This window comes from Podarcis gaigeae, assembly GCF_964106915.1.
Source record: "Podarcis gaigeae genome assembly, chromosome: 17".
NCBI lineage: Eukaryota > Metazoa > Chordata > Lepidosauria > Squamata > Lacertidae > Podarcis > Podarcis gaigeae.
This window is the reverse complement of record NC_139694.1, coordinates 22,634,224-22,655,846: the sequence shown is the minus strand read 5'-3', so window position 1 is coordinate 22,655,846 and position 21,623 is coordinate 22,634,224.

Sequence of the window (21,623 nt, the reverse complement as noted above, 5' to 3'; positions counted from 1 at the left end):
GAGGAAAATGAGCTCAGCCGGAGACAGGAGCAAACTGCAGAAGATCCAAGTTTATTGCGCAACAGGTTCAAGGCGAGATTGAACAGTGAGAAAGGGGTGACATGAGTTTTTGAAACTCCCTCCATGTCCCAGAATACAGTGCAAAACACGTCATGAATACATCACAGAAAGGTGGGGTTACACAGATCAGCACTTCAGGAAGGTGGGGGGTTACACAGATCAGCACTTCAGGAAGGTGGGGGGTTACACAGATCAGCACTTCAGGAAGGTGGGGGGTTACACAGATCAGCACTTCAGGAAGGTGGGGGGTTACACAGATCAGCACTTCAGGAAGGTGGGGGGGTTACACAGATTAACATATGGAGGAGGGAGGGGGGAATATGCAGAGCTGGAGATATGCACAGATAAACACTTCCTGGGGATGAGAAAACAATGGTCCCAAATATGCATAGTCTGCCACCTGACATTGTCTGGAGGAAAGGCTGATCAGAGCAATTTGAAAGGATTAGGGTCTTGACACCTTGCTTGAGGGATTATGCTGGACAGGGGAGGTGTGATGGAGTCCTAGAGTAATTGAGCAAACTGGCACGCTGATTTTCTATGAATTTTATAGATTTTAGTCCCTTTTGACATTGACAATTGGAAATAAATTGATATATTGTAGTGAAGAAGAAGGTGAAGAAGACATGCCCCCCCTTCCGTAACAGTCCCCCATTCGGAGATAGATTTGCATTAAAGTTCTGTAAGAACTTGTAAATCTTTTCTCCGCACCCTAAATCTCGGTGAAGGTAGGGGTGCCGTGTGAGTGGGAATAGGCCCTAATGGAAAAGGAGGTGGGTTGAGCAGGGCAACAAAGGAGGGAGCAACACGGACCAATACAATGTATGTTTATGTTATATAGATATGCACTAAATAATAACTTTGTATCTATCGTACTAGATGTGTGGGTTTGTGCAAACCTGAAGGGGACTTGCAAATCATGCCTCTTAAGGCCATTTGCAAGTATAGTAGTGCAGATAGCTGGATATAGGATATCGCATAAAAGGACACCTGTTGTATTTTGTTCAATAGTGGTCTATGCTTTACATTTAGCAGGAAGGTCCACTACTGACTGAAAAAAAAATGCAGTTTGCTTTGTCCCCCGCCATTTTTGTGTTCTCAGGTGTCAAGGTAGCTTTTCTGTGGTCTCACAGTAGTGGCAATCCCTGGTGAATCCACTTAGGGCTTTCATATTAACCATGTTGCCTGGCACTCACCACAGCTGCCACAGGTTTGGACACGTCCTGAGGGAAATGTCCTTGCCTTGGCTTCCTATGGGGTTTTATTATTGGTCTTGCAGTCATGGGAAGTTGCTCACTTGCACTTTAAGGACCAAAAGCTAATTGCAGCCTGGATACACTTGCCCAATTCAAACTGAGTCCAATTTGAATTTATCTTTCCCCATGGTTCTCAACTCTTCAAACCAATTCTGTTAAAAGAAAACTATTCTTAAAAGGGCACTTGTCGAAATAAGTCAATTTAACTGTATAAGGGATCATTCCTGCTAAACCAAAGCATATCCACCTTCATGTATCTTAGAAGCTTCTCCTTGGTAAAGTGGGTTTTAGCACATTTTTAAAAATGGGTAGGGAAGTTGGCAGAGTGCCAGGTGAAACAACGAAATATGGTTATAAATTTATCTAAGTCTAAACATTGGACTACATAATAGCCTGATCTGTTAAAAGGTATAAAATGTATGAGGATCCTCCACTGGGGTGTAAGGAATAAGACATTAGACATAAAACACTTACACACAAAAATAGCCACAAAATAGCCCCCCCATTTGTGGAAATGACACTGTCAGACACATTTCAACATTCCTACGTAATAACACATAATACAAAACAAACTAATTAAATATTAGTTACACACAAAAATAGCCACAAAATAGCCCGCCCATTTGTGGAAATGACACACTGTCAGACACATTTCAACATTCCTATGTAATAACACATAATACAAAACAAACTAATTAAATATCAGTTGCATATCTTAAGACAATTGGGATATTTTATATATGTATCTTGAGGTTCAAAAGTCAGAAAATGTCCTTGTAATTCAACTCCACCCCCCTTTGTCAGCCCCACTCCCCCGGCAGTCTATATCCTTTGAAAGAGATAGCTGTGGCCACTTTGAAAACTTTGGTGTCTTCTGTTGTGGTGGCGAAGCTTTTCATTGGATCTGTAGTAACACACTTGTAGAAGTGATATCCTGTAAGGGCAGGGTGGACTTAAAAGACACAGTTAAATAATAATAAAACACGCACACGCACACGCACACGCACACACACACAATGACCTATGAGGAACCAAAATAAATAAATGCTAAGACACAGAATTTTAAGAAATCTGAAGTAACAATGAAAATAAAAGAATGTTTCTTGATGTGACCATATCGGCTAGAATGTTAATAGCAAAATACTGGGAAATGACTTAATACCAAGAAAATGAATGGCAATTTAAAGTTGTGCAAGTACCTTGAACTAGCCAAAATGACAGAATTAATAAGAAATGCTCAGGCAAAAGGTAAACAAATACCATTCCACAAACAATGTTTGGTTGTGCTTCGATTAACTTCATAGACATCATGGAAAAACGGATTAAATAAATGAAAACAGATTATTTGTAACTTAAAAAGTGTCAAAGAAGCCTGTCAGGAAATGCTGTTCCTAAAATGCACACAAACAAAGTCTGTGATTTTAAAAAAAAAAAATCCCATGGGGGGGGGAGGACTATTCAAGAGTGGAACTCACAGTGGGAGCGCTTTGATATTTACCTGTGAAAAGAATTTGGCATGTTAAGATTTCAAACTTGGGACACATTAAGGGTGATTTCTCTCAATGGTTCCAAGTTTTACATAAACCTCCTCCCCCCCCCAGTTCCCCCTCCTTCCTCTCTCTCTCTCTCTCTTTTCTTTTCCTATCCTTTTTTTTCTCTCTTTTTTTCTGATCTAGTCTCTGTGCATGTGTGGAGTTCATGTCTCAGCAAACCTTTTATACTATTGAAATGTTGCATCTTTTGGCAAAATTAGAATTTGAATAAGGGAAGGGTAAGGAGTAGATTTTAAAAGAGGGTTAGATTTAAAACAAAAAAGAGAAACTCAGCAATTGAAGTATTCACCAACAAAAGCTAGTAATTTCAGCCCAAGCAAAGCGACTGCTTCCTTTATGTACAGGAAAGGGCTAATATCCCTCTGGCCATTCGCGGAACAATGCCACGCCCTTATATATGGGAAAAAAATGGCCAGAGAGTCAGAACTCATAGGATTATATATATATATATATATATATTTGCTTTCGTAGATTTCCAGACCCAAACCCAGACCCTCTCCACAGATGAATTACTGACACCATCCAGTAGCCAATCCATGGTGGCACCTCCGGATGCTGCACCCCCCTGCAATCCCTACACAGATCTGGCTGACACAAGCCACAAAACCACAGCTCGCCCCTATACACGAAGCCAAGCCAAAGCACAACTAAGTGCAATACAGCCATCTTCTCAGGAAAACTCTTCACAAAGTTCAAGAGGTCAAGACACAAAGACTTTAGCAACTAATCCACACCTAATGACCCACCTAAGTGGTACTCAGGATATCACTCAAGAAATCACTCAAGGTATCTCTCAAGTAATTAAGGAACAAAAGAAGAAAAGGCACACTAGCCTGGGAACTTCCTCTCTGCCCAGAACATTGGAGGCTAGACACCACACCCCCTCTACAGTATTTATAGGAACTCAAACATTGAGATCCCGCTCTGTTCCAGTAACAAGAAGCCGAAAGCACCAGCCTGAAGATGACGAGTGAGACCTCGTCGAAACGTCGCCTAGACACCCCAACTTTTACACGGGAAGACACCCGAGGACACCAAAACATATATATATATATATATATATATATATGCTTTCGTAGATTTTCACGGGTACAGGAATGCAGGTTTTGGTGTCCTCGGGTGTCTTCCCGTGTAAAAGTTGGGGTGTCTAGGCGACGTTTCGACGAGGTCTCTTATATATATATAACATTCTAAGTTTTCGGCCTCCACACAGCCACAAATTGGGAGAGCTAAAAGGGACCTTGGGTCATCTAGTCCAACCCTAAATACAGTGTTCATAGCAAGATTTCAAAGCAAGATTTGCACTACCAAAAGGACATATACATTTAAGTACAGATTTTCAACTGGGAAAGGAAACATCTATGCTCCTATCATGTACTAAGGAAGAGGAAAAGAAAAGTAGCCAACTTTACACAGAACCGTTTTAGCAGATCTTGAGATAGTTTGAGTGAGTTTGCTTCCTTCAAGTTCCTAGAGAAATTATCTTTAAAGGAAGATTGAAGTGAACATTTTTCCTAAGAGGGAGAGGATCTCTTATAAAGCATAGTTAAAACAGCCATAGATTTGATTTAAAAGGAATACAAAAGTGACAGTTTTTCCTGAATTTGCAGAGGAATAGTAAGCCTAATCTATGCCCCCCCGTAGTTTCCTTTAAAGGAAGCTTACTTGGGAGTAAATTTACCTGGCACAGAAGTAAGAAGGAGAAGGGAAAAAAAACCTGAAAGAGGCAGAATGAAACAAGGGGGCATTTTCTAAGAAAAGAGGCCAGGAAGTCTTATAGAGACTGGTATCAGGACTGGACTCTATAGATAGACTATCAAAGCTGTTGTCTACCAAAGCTTCTACCTTTTATGTGCTTCATGAAATAAATACACTGCATTTTAGCTTGAGAGCAGTTGTGCTCAACTACGCTTTTGCAGCAGAAACATCTAGTTCACATTAGAAACATTCACATTCCAAAATAGACTGTAGACTCACAATCTGAAAAGTTGCGGCAAAGCAAGAGGTGGGGTAAACATTTGCACCCTTCATTCTCATTTGGTCTTATTTAAGACTGATAAGGTCCAGCATGGCTTCCTTAGATTTAAAATTTTGAAGCAAGCTTGCAGTTTAAACTATGCGCGCTTAAGAAAGGCAGTCTGTCAGAGACAGAAGGAACAGACAACACACATAACAGACAACATGTAAACACACATATTCTCATCCTTTAGTTGGTTATTGCAAGGAGTTGGGCTGCTTCCTTTAGCTTCATTAAGTGAAATTAGTAGGAAGGTCCCACATGGTTTTAAGAGCCTCCTTGCCTCTTCAAACACCACCAGTTAACCAGCCGGCCAACGCAATTCGGGCTTGGCAGAGGCGGTGCTGGCGGGCCAGATTTCAGAACAGAGGTTCTCTAATTTTGCTTCGATAATAATTTGTGGCCAGGAATCGTCTTCCAATACGTGATGACAAATTGGAGAGGAGAGTCAGGGTCCTTCTGGGACTGAGATGGCTTTCTAGAAGCCTTCTTCCCAGAGTGAGCCCGCTCGCGTTTGGAAGCCTGGGTACCCATTTTATGTTTTACGCGTGTCTAGACAGAAAGAGGGAAGAGAAAGGGCGGTAAGGATTGGTATATCTAGGAGATTGATGTACTTAATACGGGATTTATAGTAAAGAGGGGTCTTTAGTCGCTTGGCAACTTCCTTAGAGGGTTTTTAAAGAGCTCTAGCTATCCGGTATTTCCTTCCTATTTCCTTAGTCAATAACCTGGGGTCCTTTTCCACTCTGCCGATCCCGCCCAATTCCTCATGGGCTATCCCTCCTGGCAACCTCCTACCTATCGTCAATCTCAGGAAAAGGGGCCCTACTGAACGCCCGCGCCGTGCGGTGCCAGATCGGGTGATCCCTGGATAGAGTTTCGAACCGAAAATCCCCCTTGCTTTTGGAAGCGGGCTCACGCACGATACACGTGTTACGTGGCACCGACCAGTGCGGCTGGGATTGGATAGAAAGCCAGACCCCTTCCTGCCCCCTCGGTGAAGACGCTCGGGAAGTTCGGAAGAAGAACTCCAACCCCTTGCTTTCAACTGTGACGTTCGTTGCGGAGAGTCGGCTGTTTTTCAAGTCGGGTCTCTCCGTCTTACTTTCGGACTCTCAGTTGGTGCGGCTGACTGGAGGGTTTGAGAGGAGAAAGAGATAGAGCTCAGAACCCCCCTTTTGGGTCGAGCAGCAGTCCACGGTCTCTCTCACCAATTGGACCAAGAGACAGGCGAGAAGGAGCGATAGAGAGGAGGGCAGAGAATTCAGTTGCCAGGAGATTTCCACCCCTTTCCCACCAGTGCACTGGATTTTTCCTTTTCCTTATACTCACGCGTCTTCTATGATGATCCCGGGATTGATGAATAAGCCGGCTGGATCCCTCTTTGCTCCCTGGCTGAACTCCTGGGGCTTTCGATTACCGCCCGGAAGATGGCCGGGGGTCCAAAGGATCTTCCCAGGCAAAATGGCCTGGTGCCGGCTGAAGATTTTGGGGGCCCCGGTCAGCAACGCGGGAGAACCGCATGCCCCACGTTCGGGCGCCAACTGTTACAGCAAAAATCTGGGTGTGAGGCTGTTCTGCCACCCAGCTCATCGGACTAAGTCCGTGGGTCCCTGCGGAGGAAAATGAGCTCAGCTGGAGACAGGAGCAAACTGCAGAAGATCCAAGTTTATTGCGCAACAGGTTCAAGGCGAGATTGAACAGTGAGAAAGGGGTGACATGAGTTTTTGAAACTCCCTCCATGTCCCAGAATACAGTGCAAAACACGTCATGAATACATCACAGAAAGGTGGGGTTACACAGATCAGCACTTCAGGAAGGTGGGGGGTTACACAGATCAGCACTTCAGGAAGGTGGGGGGTTACACAGATCAGCACTTCAGGAAGGTGGGGGGTTACACAGATCAGCACTTCAGGAAGGTGGGGGGGTTACACAGATTAACATATGGAGGAGGGAGGGGGGAATATGCAGAGCTGGAGATATGCACAGATAAACACTTCCTGGGGATGAGAAAACAATGGTCCCAAATATGCATAGTCTGCCACCTGACATTGTCTGGAGGAAAGGCTGATCAGAGCAATTTGAAAGGATTAGGGTCTTGACACCTTGCTTGAGGGATTATGCTGGACAGGGGAGGTGTGATGGAGTCCTAGAGTAATTGAGCAAACTGGCACGCTGATTTTCTATGAATTTTATAGATTTTAGTCCCTTTTGACATTGACAATTGGAAATAAATTGATATATTGTAGCGAAGAAGAAGGTGAAGAAGACATGCCCCCCCCCCCTTCCGTAACAGTGGGGACAAATCACAAAGTCACAAAAGTGATTGTGCTGGTTTTGGTAGTGGGCTGCATGTGCATGATATCTGCTGGAGGGGCAACACCCCCCCCCCGACCTATACATAAATTCCTGCAACAGTTTCCATGTGATTTTCTGTGACTGCTAATTCAGTGAAGATCTGTCTCAGTTGACGACATGGCTCAGAGTTGTGAAATGTGTGGGGCACTTTTTAATACTGATACAAACACTAAAACTAGCAAACTGATATTAAATAGTTGAAACATTCTAAAGATCACATAAAAACAAACAAAATACATTGCTGAACTGTGCATCTTTATTACACACTATGTCAATAAATGCCAAACATATAGGATCAATTTTCAACAGCAGACTTGCGAAGTTAACAGCGGCCTTATTGAAGACAGTGACATGATATCTAAATGAAGAAAATCCAGAGTGTTGTGAGAATTTAAGGCTTCAAATATATAATTTAAATGTTCATAAATTTACAAGGCAAACACATACATAAGTATATAAACCATGTATCTGAAATAGTACAGGAGAACAATCTCTCAGTGACCTCAAATATAACTCTGCAGTAGGGAGGAAAATTGGGAAAACCTCCCCATTGTCTTTTGCTTACAAATCCTGTCTTAAGGGTGTATTTATGTATGAATAGAGTGAGCCTGTGACCTGGATTCAGGAACTAAAAGTATTAACCATCACAAAATAATGGCCAGGCTGCCCAGGTAAAGCAGTCAGTGACCATTATCAGGTATCCTGGCAAACAGGATTTCTGCTGTAGACCGCCTCCTTCTGTGATGTATGTATGATGTTTGGGGGTGGTGGTATTGGGCTACAGGGTGGGCAATTTCAAAAGTCTTTATATGAACTTGTGCATCTTGTTCTGGGTTCTCTCCTCCCTCCTGCGTGTGGTGAGCAGGAGACCCTGTTGCAACAGTTTTCATAAAGATCAGGCTTACTAGCCACTTTACTTCTCAATATACTCTTGTTGGCCTCTGTTATTTTATCCTGCCAATGGGGAAACCACTTAAGGACTCTATACGGGCTCTTGGATACCCCGTAAGGGAAGAGGAGCAGCTTTTTCTTATAACACAGAGTATTGAGATAAAGTTGATAATAACATATACATCTCCAAAAAGTAAAGAAAAGTGAAAGTGATCTAGGTTCTTCTGGTAAGGAATAAATGAAAGAAATGAAGGGAGACCAGTCATCAAAAAATTTTCCTCAGGTAATGTCACCTCTGACTACTTGGCAATGTTGTGTTAGTTTGTCTACTGGCGCAACCTTCCAAACTCAATCAAACCAGCTTTGCACAGTTGACAAACAGTCGTGTGTGGCGTACTTTCTGGTCTTTGGTTGGGTTTCGTTTGCTTTGGTTTAGTGATTTCTCCATTTTTCTTCCCCAACTGACACCAAATGTATGTGGTTTCTGAATGCATTTGTTTACTCACTAGGCTGTTTGGGAGTTCCCCCTGATTGGTGTATAAAAGTTGAGTTGTAAGCCTCAAGGTTTCTCCAAGCATGCTGATGTCAAACATATAAACAGCTATATGACAGCATCTTAAAGAGCAGAGACATCACCTTGCCAACAAAGGTCCGTAGAGTTCAAGCTATGCTTTTCCCAGTAATGATGTATGGAAGTGAGAGCTGGACCATAAAGAAGGCTGATCACTGAAGAATTGATGCTTTTGAATTATTGTGCTGGAGGAGACTCTTGAGAGTCCCATGGACTGCAAGAAGATCAAACATATCCATTTTTAAGGAAATCAGCCCTGAGTGCTCACTGGAAGGACAGATCCTGAAGCTGAGGCTCCTTTGGCCACCTCATGAGAAGAGAAGACTCCCTGGAAAAGACCCTGATGTTGGGAAAGATGGAGGGCACAAGGAGAAGGGGATGACAGAGGACAAGATGGTTGGACAGTGTTCTCGAAGCTACCAGCATGAGTTTGACCAAACTGTGAGAGGCAGTGGAAGACAGGAGTGCTTGGCGTGCTCTGGTCCATGGGGTCTCGAAGAGTCGGACACGACTAAACAACTAAACAACAACAACAATATGACTTTCAGAAGATGTCTGAAGACAGTCCTCTACAGGGAAGGTTTTTAATGTTTGCAGTTTTATTGCATTTTAGATATTTTGTTGGGAGCCGCCCAGACTGGCTGGGGCAACCCAGTCAGATGGGCAACATAAAAATAATAAAATTATTATTATTAAGAACATAAGAATAACACGGCTGGATCATGACCATGGCCCATCGAGTTCAGCATCCTTTTCTCACAGTGAACAACCAGGTGTCTGTGGGCAACCTGTACATATCAGTGGGAACTCAGCTTCCTATCCCTGTTTTCTTCTCTAGTTTCCATAACTAATCTAAGAGGTATCTGAAGAAGTGTGCATGTACACGAAAGCTTATACCAAGAACAAACTTAGTTGGTCTCTCAGGTGCTACTGGACAATTTTCATTTCTTTTTAATATATATTTCTAGGACAATAATGTTGCTAATTAAGGCTGTGGTCCTCTTGATAGAACAAGAGGTGGCTATTACATACGTTTCAGCATTTTTCTGCTGAAAATAGGGGCATCAGTAATAGTAATCGTAATAATAATAATAATAATAATAATAATAATAATAATAATAATAATTTTATTCCTTATATCCAGCTCATCTGACTGGGTTGCCCCAGCCACTCTGGGTAACTTCCAACATATATAAAACATTAAACATTAAAACGAACTTCCCTATACAAGGCCGCCTTCAGATGTCTTCTAAAGACTGTACAGTTATTTATCTCCTTGGCTAGGGGGTTTGCATAACTACATACCCTCCACCTCCTCTGATGAAAATAGGAATGTCCTACCATATGCTACAACATTTACCCGATGAAAACAGTGACGTCCTAAGGAAATGAGGGACGTTCCAAGATCCAATGAGAAACCAGGATGGCTTTTGTAAATCTGAGACTGTCCCTGAAAAATAGGGACTCTTTGAGGTTCTGCTATTACATTTTGTGCTGCCTGCTGTGCATTACCAAGCAATGACAGCTTTAGGGTTATGCTTTCAAATTCCAGAATTTGGACCCATTGCCAGGGGGGCAGTGGCCCTGGGCACAAAATTCTGAGGGGGTGGCAGTCTCCCTGCTGAGCTCCTGCCATCTTCTGGAGCTGCAGGAAGGCAGGCCATGCCTGGCCTGGGTCTTCGCCCTTTGGGGCTGGGGAGGTGCTTCTCCTTGGACGAAGGTGCCACTACCGAGAAGGCCCTGTCTGGTTCCCTGTAGCGACGGAACCGCCAGAAGGCCCTCACAACTGGACCTCAGTGTCCAGGCTGAATGATGGGGGTGGAGATGCTCCTTTGGGTATACAGGGCCGGGACTGTTTAGGGCTTTAAAGGTTAGCACCAAGCAGGAGGTTATACTAAAGTAGCATAGAAAATAAATTATTAAAAATGGGTCCTATGTTCTGAGCTGTAAACGTGGGTCGTGGTTCTGGAAAGCTTGAAGGCTACTGAACTAGCCTTCCAGGCAGAAAGGAAACATAAAGAGTGAATGAAAAGGAATGCAGGAAAAATATGAAGCCAGTTCTCCTCAAAGCTAACCCAAGCTTGGTTCAGGATTTTATTTTTGCATACAGGTCTAGTTGTGTCCTTAACCGGGTGACGTCCCTTCACTCACATCAGTGCAGGAGGCAAAACAGGATGTGGCAATGAATAACCAAGCATGTACTGGGATGGCCCTATTTGGAATGAATCTGGCCTACTAAAATCCAATTATGTTTGTAACTGTAATTTGGCCAGGCATGCACGCTGCATGCCCTGTTCCTGCAGGAGATCATCAAACTGCCTTCAGCAACCTGGAAGTTAAATAGCGAGGGTATTATTCATTTCAGGGTCTTTAATTTTCCATTAATCCCTTCATAAACAATTGAGGAGGGAAATTACTCCGTGGCGAAGGATTATCAAGCGGATACAGTATTTGCACTCCATGTAATTGAATACTTTCTTGCACTTCCAATATTGTCTTAGCGGCAAAACCCAAACTACAGAGCCAGGGTGAGATTTGAAGTCACCCACAATGCAGAATGGAAAGTTAATGGATGCTGATATATCACCGGTAAGATTGACATCAGTTTACCCCCAAATCTTTGGAAGAAAATTGAGTTTGCATAGTTCGAGGAACAGAAGAAGCTAGGATTCTCAGGGACTGGGCAGAGGGTGAATGATGGAGACCTTTTCAGATGGAGGAAGAGGAAGACAGTATAGATTTACAACAGGGGTTTGAGGGTGGTCGCAGCTCAGAGGCAGATGAGGGGAAAAGTTGGGAAATCATGGGACAGAAAGAGCAACAGCTGGCTGACACGTTGTCATTATAGAAAGCATTCCAGACCCTCCATCTCCCAGGACCCGGCGTGCCTTGAAAGTAGGAGAGCAAAGAGCTCAAAGACAGAAGGCACATAGCAGCGCCCATAGAAGTCACAAATACAGTGGTACCTCAGGTTACATATGCTTCAGGTTACATACGCTTCAGGTTACAGACTCCGCTAACCCAGAAATAGTGCTTCAGGTTAAGTACTTTGCTTCAGGATGAGAACAGAAACCGTGCTCCGGCGGCGTGGCAGCAGGAGGAGGCCCCATTAGCTAAAGTGGTGCTTCAGGTTAAGAACAGTTTCAGGTTAAGTACGGACCTCCGGAACAAATTAAGTACTTAACCCGAGGTACCACTGTAAGGTAATGGGAGAGACAGGGTGTGGAATTTCACTTGGGACAACGACATTATGCAAGAGGCTGGGTTCTATAGCCTTCTCTGTGAAGACTGAAATCAAAAAGGACAGTATGAAACCTTTCCTTGTCTTTATAATTTCCTGGGCAACCAGCCGGAAGAGGCTGACAGCATCCTGACAGGGATGGAATGTAGTTCAACAGTCTGCACCAAAGCCATGACTCCAAGCATATTAGGCTGAATGAGGCAGTAGAAGCAGAGAAGTCTACTCACCCTCTTAGGTGGGTGCCGTTGTAGGCTGGCGCTCCTCCCCGCCGTGATCCGGTGAAAGAGGCCCTGCCTCTAGGCTACTTCCTGGGTGGCAAAGGACATCCCTGGACTGGTATTGCAGCCTGCTTGCAGAATTGGCCAGTTTCAAGTGGGCATGGGACAGGCCACTCAGTGGCAAAGGGTTATCAACTGATACAGTATTTGCACTCTGTGTCATTGAGCAGACCTAACTGAGCCTGATGGCTTCACTTGGGTCCATGCCCTAGGTCTTTAAAGAGGCCCATGGCTGACCTTAGCAGTCCCTTCGTTGCTGGATCACCCACCCCAAAAGCTTCCACCCATCTTCCCTCCCTATTAGTCTTATGTCTGCTGCTTTGATCAACTTTGCTATAGACATGGTTGGTCGCCATATTTGGGGCCAGGTTGGAATTAACCATCTGGCAAATTGGCTCTGCCACCTGATCGTCACCATCCTCATAGCAATCGCCACAACTTTGGAGGTTTAGGCATTGGGTACGCTTAGTCTTTGGCAGAAGGGAGGTTGCAGCCTCTCCCTGCCCCTCCAGAAAATGGGGTATTGTCAGGGTACTGCTGGCAGCTACTGGCTGCCTGCCCAGTAAAGCAGAGAGACAGAGAAAAAGCTAGCTTTTCGGTGCTTTTATAATTACAATTGCCGGGGCAAAATTCCATCTGCACCGTTCATTCTCCAGCATTGCCTCGAGTGAAGCTCCACTCCTTCTGTTACTTCCCTGTTCATTAGACTCCTCCTTTTTGCTAGGCGGCTGCTAAGTGCCCTCTGCCTTTGAGCTTGCTGTTCTGCTATTCTCAATGAGCACCTGGTTTTGGGGAAGGGAATGGGTTCTGGGATATTCTCCAGCAACAGCGTGTCCGTCAGCTGCTACTCAGGCTCTGCCAGTTCAATGCTACCTGGTTCCTGCTCCTCACCTCCCATTATTTCTCAACTTCTTCTTCTTCTCCTCCTCCTCCTCCTCCTTCTCCTTCTTCTTCTTCTTCTCCTCCTCCTCCTCCTCCTCCTCCTCCTCATTCTTACTCTACTTCTCCTTCTCCTCCTCCTCCTCCTCCTTCTCATTCTCCTCCTCCTCCGTCGCTGCCTTCTCCTTCTTCTTCTCCTTCTTCTTCCTCCTCCTCTTCCTCCTTCTTCCTCTTCCTCTTCCTGGTTGTGACCTGTGCCAAACCACTCCTGTAGATCTATACTATCTGCCTCTTCTTCCTCTCTGGAAGGCTCCTGGGGAGGCGGCCTCTAACATTCATCTGCTCAGTCCCTGACAGGTATCCTATTAAAGGGATTCAGGGAAGATACGGTATTCCTGTCTGGATGCTTGGGCGGCGGCTAGGACCACAGCACACCCCAAGTGCAATCGGGGGGGGGGGGGAGCTACTCTTTGATGTAGGTCAAGAGCTCCCTCTCTCCCAGTTGACCCCAAATTAAGTACTTCAGGCAGGTATGGTCTTCCCAATGCCCAGGCCAAGTCCAGCTTTGTGTTCTTCAATGTTACCAGGTAAATACCAACAGGAACCCCATAGCTATTTCCTTCCAAATGCTCGTAAAGTAGCTGCAAATGGGTTGCCAGGCAGCAAGGCAGGTGTATGTGCTTAATCCTGCACCGCCCACTGATTCTGCAGGTGCCCTGCAGATCATTGTTCCATCACCAGCCTGCCCCAGCTGCCCGAGCTGGGCTGTGAAACCGGAGATAAACCCAGGAAAGGCAGAGGCCGGTATGGTGTTGGTGAATGTCATCTGAAGGTGAGGCAAGAGTGGTGCTGTGGTCTAAACCACTGAGCCTCTAGGACCTGCCGATCAGAAGGTCGGCGGTTCGAATCGCCACGACAGGGTGAGCTCCTGTTGCTCTGTCCCAGCTCCTGCCAACCTAGCAGCTCGAAAGCACGTCAAAGTGCAAGTAGATAAATAGGTTCCGCTCTGGCGGGAATGTAAACGGCATTTCCATGCACTCTGGCTTCTGTCACGGTCCTCCATGAGCCAGTAGCGGTTTAGTCATGCTGGCCACATGACCCGGAAAACTGCCTGTGGACAAACGCTGGCTCCTTCGGCCTGAAAGCGAGCTAAGCGCCACAACCCCATCGTCACCTTTGACTGGACTTAACCGTCCAGGCGTCCTTTACCTTTACCCCTTTTTTTTGGTAAATGTCACCTGAAGGTAAGAAGTGGCGGAAGGGGTTTAGCACCCTCTCTTCCTCTTGCTTCCCAGGCCTCCCTCACAGTTGTCCCTCCCTGCTTATTCCTCTATCCTGTATTCAGCCGTTCTTCCTGCATTCGCGCTGTTTCCTGTTGGAGTTGTGCTTCTGAGCGATGTTGTCTAGATGCCCTGTTACAACTGCTCAGTGCATGAGGAGAACTGACTGAACGTAGATCTGCAATGCTCAGCGACTATCCTACCCTCCCAGCCACCCCCTACCATCAGCAGCTTGCTTGCTTTATTTCAAGGTCACTAATGGAACCAGATGTCTAACTCTGCGCCGCTCCTGGGGTGACTCACTTGAAGACGGGAGCCAACAACACCGAGAACAGGGCCTCTGAATTATTGACAGCCCCTAACATGCATTATACACAATGTCAAAATGCTCCTCTCCCTTCAGAAAGAAGAGAGGAAAGGAGTCGACATACATGTCAAAAGCCTGAGGTATTTTTCCCCCACCTCTCTTTTTAAAACAAAGGATAGGCAAAGGGTTGGTCTCAGATCCTGACGAATCTGTACAAGGTGAGTGGGATGGGAAAGCACAATTGGGGGTGGGGCAGGGAACACGTGCATAACCAGGGGGCAGCTGCCCCCCTGAGTCAAGTACATAAATAAAAATATTTAACTAAGCATAGAAAGAATCAAAATATTTGAAACTGAAATGCTCATGGGGGTCACTTGGATGTTGTTGTGACTCTACTCTGTGGGATGTAATCCATTGGTGCAGTCAAATGCAACATTCCTTATTTCCCTAGAGTGGATACAGGCAGGGGGACATCCAGTCAATGTAATTTCCCATTCCACTGGTCTGGAGCATCCTCCCCCTGCATGTGACCGGGGAGATGGACTTGGCCCTGGCTGACTCCATAAAAGAGCTGAGTCATGCAGCCATTTTGTCGTTTTTAGAGTTGGAAAACAAGAAAAAAAATATTCTGAATCCAATGTTGTTGAAGAGGCTTCGCGTGACTATCCCTGAAGCCAGAACAGCAAGAGGGATTGCTGCGCAGCAATCCCTCTTGCTGTTCTGGCTTCAGGGATAGCTGTGCAGCCTGCATTCGCTCCATAAGACGCACACACATTTCCCCTTACTTTTTAGGAGGGGAAAAGTGTGTCTTATAGAGCAAAAAATACGGTAATTGCCTTTACACCATGTTTTGCCTTGACTTACGCTTGACTCCAGCTCCTGACATCTGCAAAATTCGCTCTTCCTGAAGAGATTGTATCCACGTTCTCCTTGGGTCATGGAAAAGGTGCAAAATGGCTTGTTGTTGTGCAGATTAGGAGCGCAACTCACATTATATATAATTTAAGCACATTCAGGAGCCCAACTCTATTACTTTTTACACATCTCCCTCAAACCACAACAGCCCCACTAGTCTCAACACTGCTGTAATGAAGCCAAAGCACATTTAACTGAAATAATTGTGTGTTCTTCCCTTATTCATCACTGCCTTCTCTTCCTCCATTGCCTCCCTGGTGTTTATTTCTATCTTGTAAGTCCATTGGGGCAGGGACTGGCCACTCATTCTTTGTAAAGCATTGTGCACATGTATGACCAGCGATCTATGTATCTAGAGAGAGAGAGACTTGTCATCACATATACAAGGAAGTTCATCTTAATATTATGCATGCTGTTCTGGAGGTTATGTGATTGGCAGTGAGGCACCTAATCATAAGCCTGCATTTTTATCAAAGCTTATATATTGCAATCAAGGCTTGTATTTAAAAATGAGCTTAAAAAAGGATTTTCAAATGTTTCATGCCAGGCAGAAAGAACCTTGGCAAGAGGTTTTTCTCCTAAGACAAGGGGGCCCCATTGATTTATAGTAGAAAAACAATTCTCAAAGTCATAAAAAGGGAGAATTACATATGCTGCCCTTGCAGACTGAGAAAACACAATTAAAGGCAAGGGTAAATAGTAAAATAATACCAATGTGCCTCCCAGTAAAATGAGCCAGATCTTCTTTCTAAGGTTGAAAGGCCAAGAGCAGTGAAAAAGGCAACTGGCTTGGCTAGAAGAAAAGAGAGCATTTTTGGGAAATCTTTTAAAGCTGTTTTTTACTGAGTTCCTTTTTACTTTACAAAGGCTTTATTCTTTTAAAAGGCTACCTATGATAAGTGAATGAAATATATTAGCTTAAATATATTGGCTTAAATGTAATTATGCAAAGGATTTAAGGAATGCTAGATTCTTATTTCATATGGTTGTAAGAGTTGTATTTATCCTGAAATTAAGTCAGCCACCAGTCTAGCCCCCCTGCTAGACAGAAGACGCCATCCAAGCACTCTTGATATATAGTTGTCAGGCATTTGTTTAGAAACCTTAAATGAAGGAAATCTTTCAATGTTGATGTGAACTCAAGATCCTTGACATCTGTTGAACATAAAAATGTAAGATTAAACATTTGTTTTAGAAGGCAATAGGGCAAGGAGGGCAAGAGGTGAGCTGGTAATTAAGATTCCATGTAAGATATATTATTACTTATTTGTCACATATATAGCTCTTTGTCTCCCTTATAAGGACAAGAGGATATGGGTGTATCTTTTGTGATTGGTTCTAGCAAACAGCCAATAGGAATATTCAACCAGGCTGATTGGACAGAGGCAGCCACAGGAGGAGCAAAGGGGGCTGGATTAAGGGAATATAAGTGCTGGCCAGGATGGCAAGAGGCCAGGCCAGAGCTTGGTAACCATATACCACTGAGCCTCTCATTTATTTGTCTGACAAATAAATTATTATTTTAATTTCTCTATTGCTGCGTTGAATATTTCATTCCAGCTAAGCGTTAACCACAAGCAGGGTGCTACAGCAGCTTGCACATTAGTGTAATGATGCTGCAATATTGCCATGGAAACTCATGACTGACACATTGCCTGCTATTGTAATGGCTTGTAATGGTGATGCTGGGAGATTGTGCTCATTTTCAGCTGAAAGTGGTGATCAACTCCATAATCATGAATGCTTCTCTTTTTCTCCTGATTGTTTCGCTCGATTGCTGCTTCATCCAATGCATTACTATAACCGCGTACAAATTGCCATTTACCACAGCCCCAGTGCACTCCCCCCACTGGTGTTTGAAGCTGAGTTCACATGATGTTGGCCACAATCCGTAGAACTCCTGTAGTTCATTGAGAAATGCTGCTGCTCTGTTCATTTTCTGTCAGAATAGCTTTCAACCAATTTGAAAATGTAAGTCGTAGTTAAGATGAGGTGTGTACATTTGAGATAGCCATTGCACATGTGCAGATGACAGCTTGACATAACAACAACAACAACAACAACAACAACAACAACAACAACAACAACAACAATATATTTATACCCCACCCATCTGGCTGGGTTTCCCCAGCCATTCTGGGTGGCTCCCAACCGAATAGTAAAAACACAGTACAGCATTAAACATTAAAAACTTCCCTAAACAGGGCTGCCTTCAGGTGGCTTTTAAAAGTAAGATAGTTGCTTATTGACTTGACATCTGATGGGAGGATGTTCCACAGGGCAGGTGCCACTACCAAGAAGGCCCTCTTCCTGGTCCCCTGTAACCTCACTTCTTGCAATGAGGGAACCGCCAGAAGGGCCTCGGCGCTGGACCTCAGTGTCTGGGTTGAACGATGGGGGTGGAGATGCTCCTTCAGGTATACAGGACCGAGGTTGTTTAGGGCTTTAAAGGTCAGCACCAGCACTGTGAATTGTGCTCGGAAATGTACCAGGAGCCAATACAGATCTCTTAGGACCGGTGTTATATGGTCTCGGCAGCCACTCCCAGTCACCATTCTAGCTGCCGCATTCTGGATTAATTGCAGTTTCCGAGTCACCTTCAAAGGTAGCCCCATATAGAGCACATTGCAATAGTTCAAGCGGGAGATAACTAGAGCATGCACCACTCTGGCAAGACATTCTATGGGCAGGTAGGGTCTCAGCCTGCATGCCAGATGGACCAGGATTTTGGCACAGGGGACGTGCATCAGGTGATGACATCCCCACACCCACACCAGGTAAACCAGTCTGAGGGTCCTTTGCGACCAAAAAACGCAGGATGAGAAATGCTACCAACCAACCAATCAATAAAAAGATAATGTGGATCTTAGGCCCTCCTCTGTTTTCTTTCCTTGCTGACAGTTTGCCAAGAAACCCCTGTGTTTTGCTGAGGATTCAGGAAACTGTTCTAGAGTTCACACTTGATTCGTTCAGGATGCTGAACATTCCTTTGGGACAACAATTCCTTGAAGCTGCACATGCTGGAGAAGCTTGGCAACGAAAGAGAAGTAGTCTTTCAAGGAAGGTTGACCACCATTATTGATTTTCTCCCTGAGCATCCTCTCAGATTGCCCCAGAACACCTTTTGAAAACTATTGTATTATATAAATGCTACTCAGTGATGCCATGGGGGAAATAAGTTCAGGGACTCATCCACAAGCTGTCTTAAGTGTCGGATCGCAACTATGCCTGGATGTGGAGGAGTAGGGTGATCTGCTAGCAGAACATACCGGCAAAGTGGAATGATAAGGACTCGCCCGATGTCTAGAAGATGTTGGAGAAAGGATAGTCACATGGTACCCACTGGCTGCCCTCTCTCTCTAGCATCAGACAGCAAAGAGAAAAAGAAAAAAGGACAATAGTCCCACTTCATGGAACACAGTAACACAAACATCCTGTTTCTGTCACTTCCCACCCTGTGGAGTCAAAACATACATCATCATGTGATAGACGACAATCCCATGACTGCAATCATGGAGCAGGAATTCTAACAGACATCTGCCAGAGCCCCGTGAAGATGACTTGCTTGAAACAGGCTGCTGCCAGCAGCCTGAAAAAATAACCTGCCCCTACCAGAGTGTCTGGGATGGATTGGATGGGGCTGGCAGAACCTGTAAGCCTCTGCAGCAGCCGAGGGGAATGAGGAGGCTAGCAAAGATGGCGCTCACCACAAAGATGGCAACCACTGCTCACCAGGAAGGACGGTAAGGGGCCATTGTTAGCCAGTTTAAGCCCAGAAGCTATACACAGCCTTAAAAGACTCCCAACATGGTGCTGAAAGAGTTCCTCCATTACCTAGCCCTTTCCCCCTTGGGCACCCAAGTACAACAGACTCATGCCTCAAGCCAGTTTTGAGTGATATATGTACACATCAAATCCAATGCTTTTCTCAGCAAAATGCATCTCGACATAATGCATGAGCGTTGAGATCAAGGAAAGTCCTTGCCACTGCAATGTGTGATTATTCCTCAGGGGTACCGGGCTCTGATTAACTCATAGGGTTTTTTTGCATACCAAGTCACTATGTCAAATGCACACAACTCCCTTGCTCAAAAAGGGGGGGATGGCTGCCCTGTCATAGATGGGAAGCTTCTGGTAAGTAGAGACCTGTATTTCTTGCTTATAAAAAGTCTATTATACACCATGCACACTATAAATAATAAAGGATGTTTGCAGTGATGATGATGATGAAAACACACACAAATAATACCCCAAAGGTTTAAATTGTCCAGGTTTAAATTGCTTGGGCTTTACATTCCGAATGACTTCAATTCAAGCAGATGGCCCTGTTTCAATCCCTTCTTTCTGCTTTAAGCCTGATCCCTGGTGAATTGTACATCTCGAGTCGGCCTACACAGCAATCTGGCAGTGCACCCAAACTGAGTCACTTTGTATTTCTGCAATTGTTCAGTCAATACGATTTCTTTTTTAGAAAAATATTCCGAATGAATGCCTTTTATTGTTGATCGTATATTGTGACAGAACGTTTTGAGTCACATATGTGCGCCTCTCCCACTTTCCTGTATCTCTTGCTTCTTTGGGAATCCGCTTGTTTGGATAATTCAGTCCTACAGTGAATTTACAACAGGAGTCACAAGCGATATACGGTCAGAATAACACATTCTTCTTTGCTTGGATACGGCAAGCTGGAATCATTCTGACTTTCTAGTTTTGTAAAGCAGAAAGCTAGGCGAAGCATTTGACATCATTAGTTCCCAAATGCCACTGAACACAAAACAACCTTTGGATCTTTCTTTCTTTTTAAAAAGTGATTGCTTTCTCCTTCCTTTACTTACAGTTTGTTTGTTTTTTGAGAAGTCATCACACAATTCTTCTATAGTTGATAATAGCCAGCTGAATGTATGAACTGTCTCCACTGAAAAGTCCAGTGTTTGAGTAAGCAGTTTCAAATGGAAATGGACCCTCCTTGGAAGGGTTTAGGGCAGTGTGTCCCAAACTTGGGTTTCCAGCTGTTTCCGGACTACAATTCCCATCATCCCTGACCACTGGTCTTGCTAGCTAGGGATGATGGGAATTGCAGTCCAAAAACAGCTGGAGACCCAAGTTTGGGAAACACTGGTGTAGGACATTCTGGGAAGTACAAGGAGGTTCAGAGAAGAACAGAATCCTAAGGCAAGCCTAACGTTTCTTCTCATCACCTCAGGTTTGTGGATTGGATAAGCCCTGAAAGGGCCATTTCTGTTAATACACTGGCTCTGTAGAGGTGAGTGCACAATCACTGCAATTCAAAAAAAGGGGGGGTTAGAAAGAACAGCTAGGTAAAGGGACCATTAGGTCCAGTCGTGGCCGACTCTGGGGTTGCAGTGCTCATCTCGCTTTATTGGCCGGGGGAGCCAGCGTACAGCTTCCAGGTCATGTGGCCAGCATGACTAAGCTGCTTCTGGCAAACCAGAGCAGCGCACAGAAATCCCGCTTAGCTTCCCGCTGGAGTGGTCCCCATTTATCTACTTGCACTTTGACGTGCTTTCAAACTGCAAGGTTGGCAGGAGCAGGGACCAAGCAAGGGGAGCTCACTCCATCGCGGGGATTTGAACCGCCGACCTTCTGATTGGCAAGTCCTAGGCTCTCTGGTTTAACCCACAGCGCCACTGCCGTCCCGCGGCACACCCACCACCTGTGGTGTATGGTATGTACACAGCGAATAATGCTATGCCTTAGTTTAGACCAATGTTTCCCTAACTTGGTCTTCAACTGTTTTTGGACTACGACGCTCATCATTCCTTGCTAGCAAGACTAGCAGTCAGGGATGATGGGAATTGTAGTCCAGAAACAGCTGGAGACCCAAGTTTGGGAAACACTGGTTGACACCATGATAAGCTGGCAGCATATAATTATACCACAAAGGTTTAGTTATAGTACAAAGCCCTAAACAATTTGGAAACAGTCATTTCCCTCTAAATGTGCACCTACATATATACATTAATATTTGCAAATTTTTGTCCTTTGTGGGGGGTTGC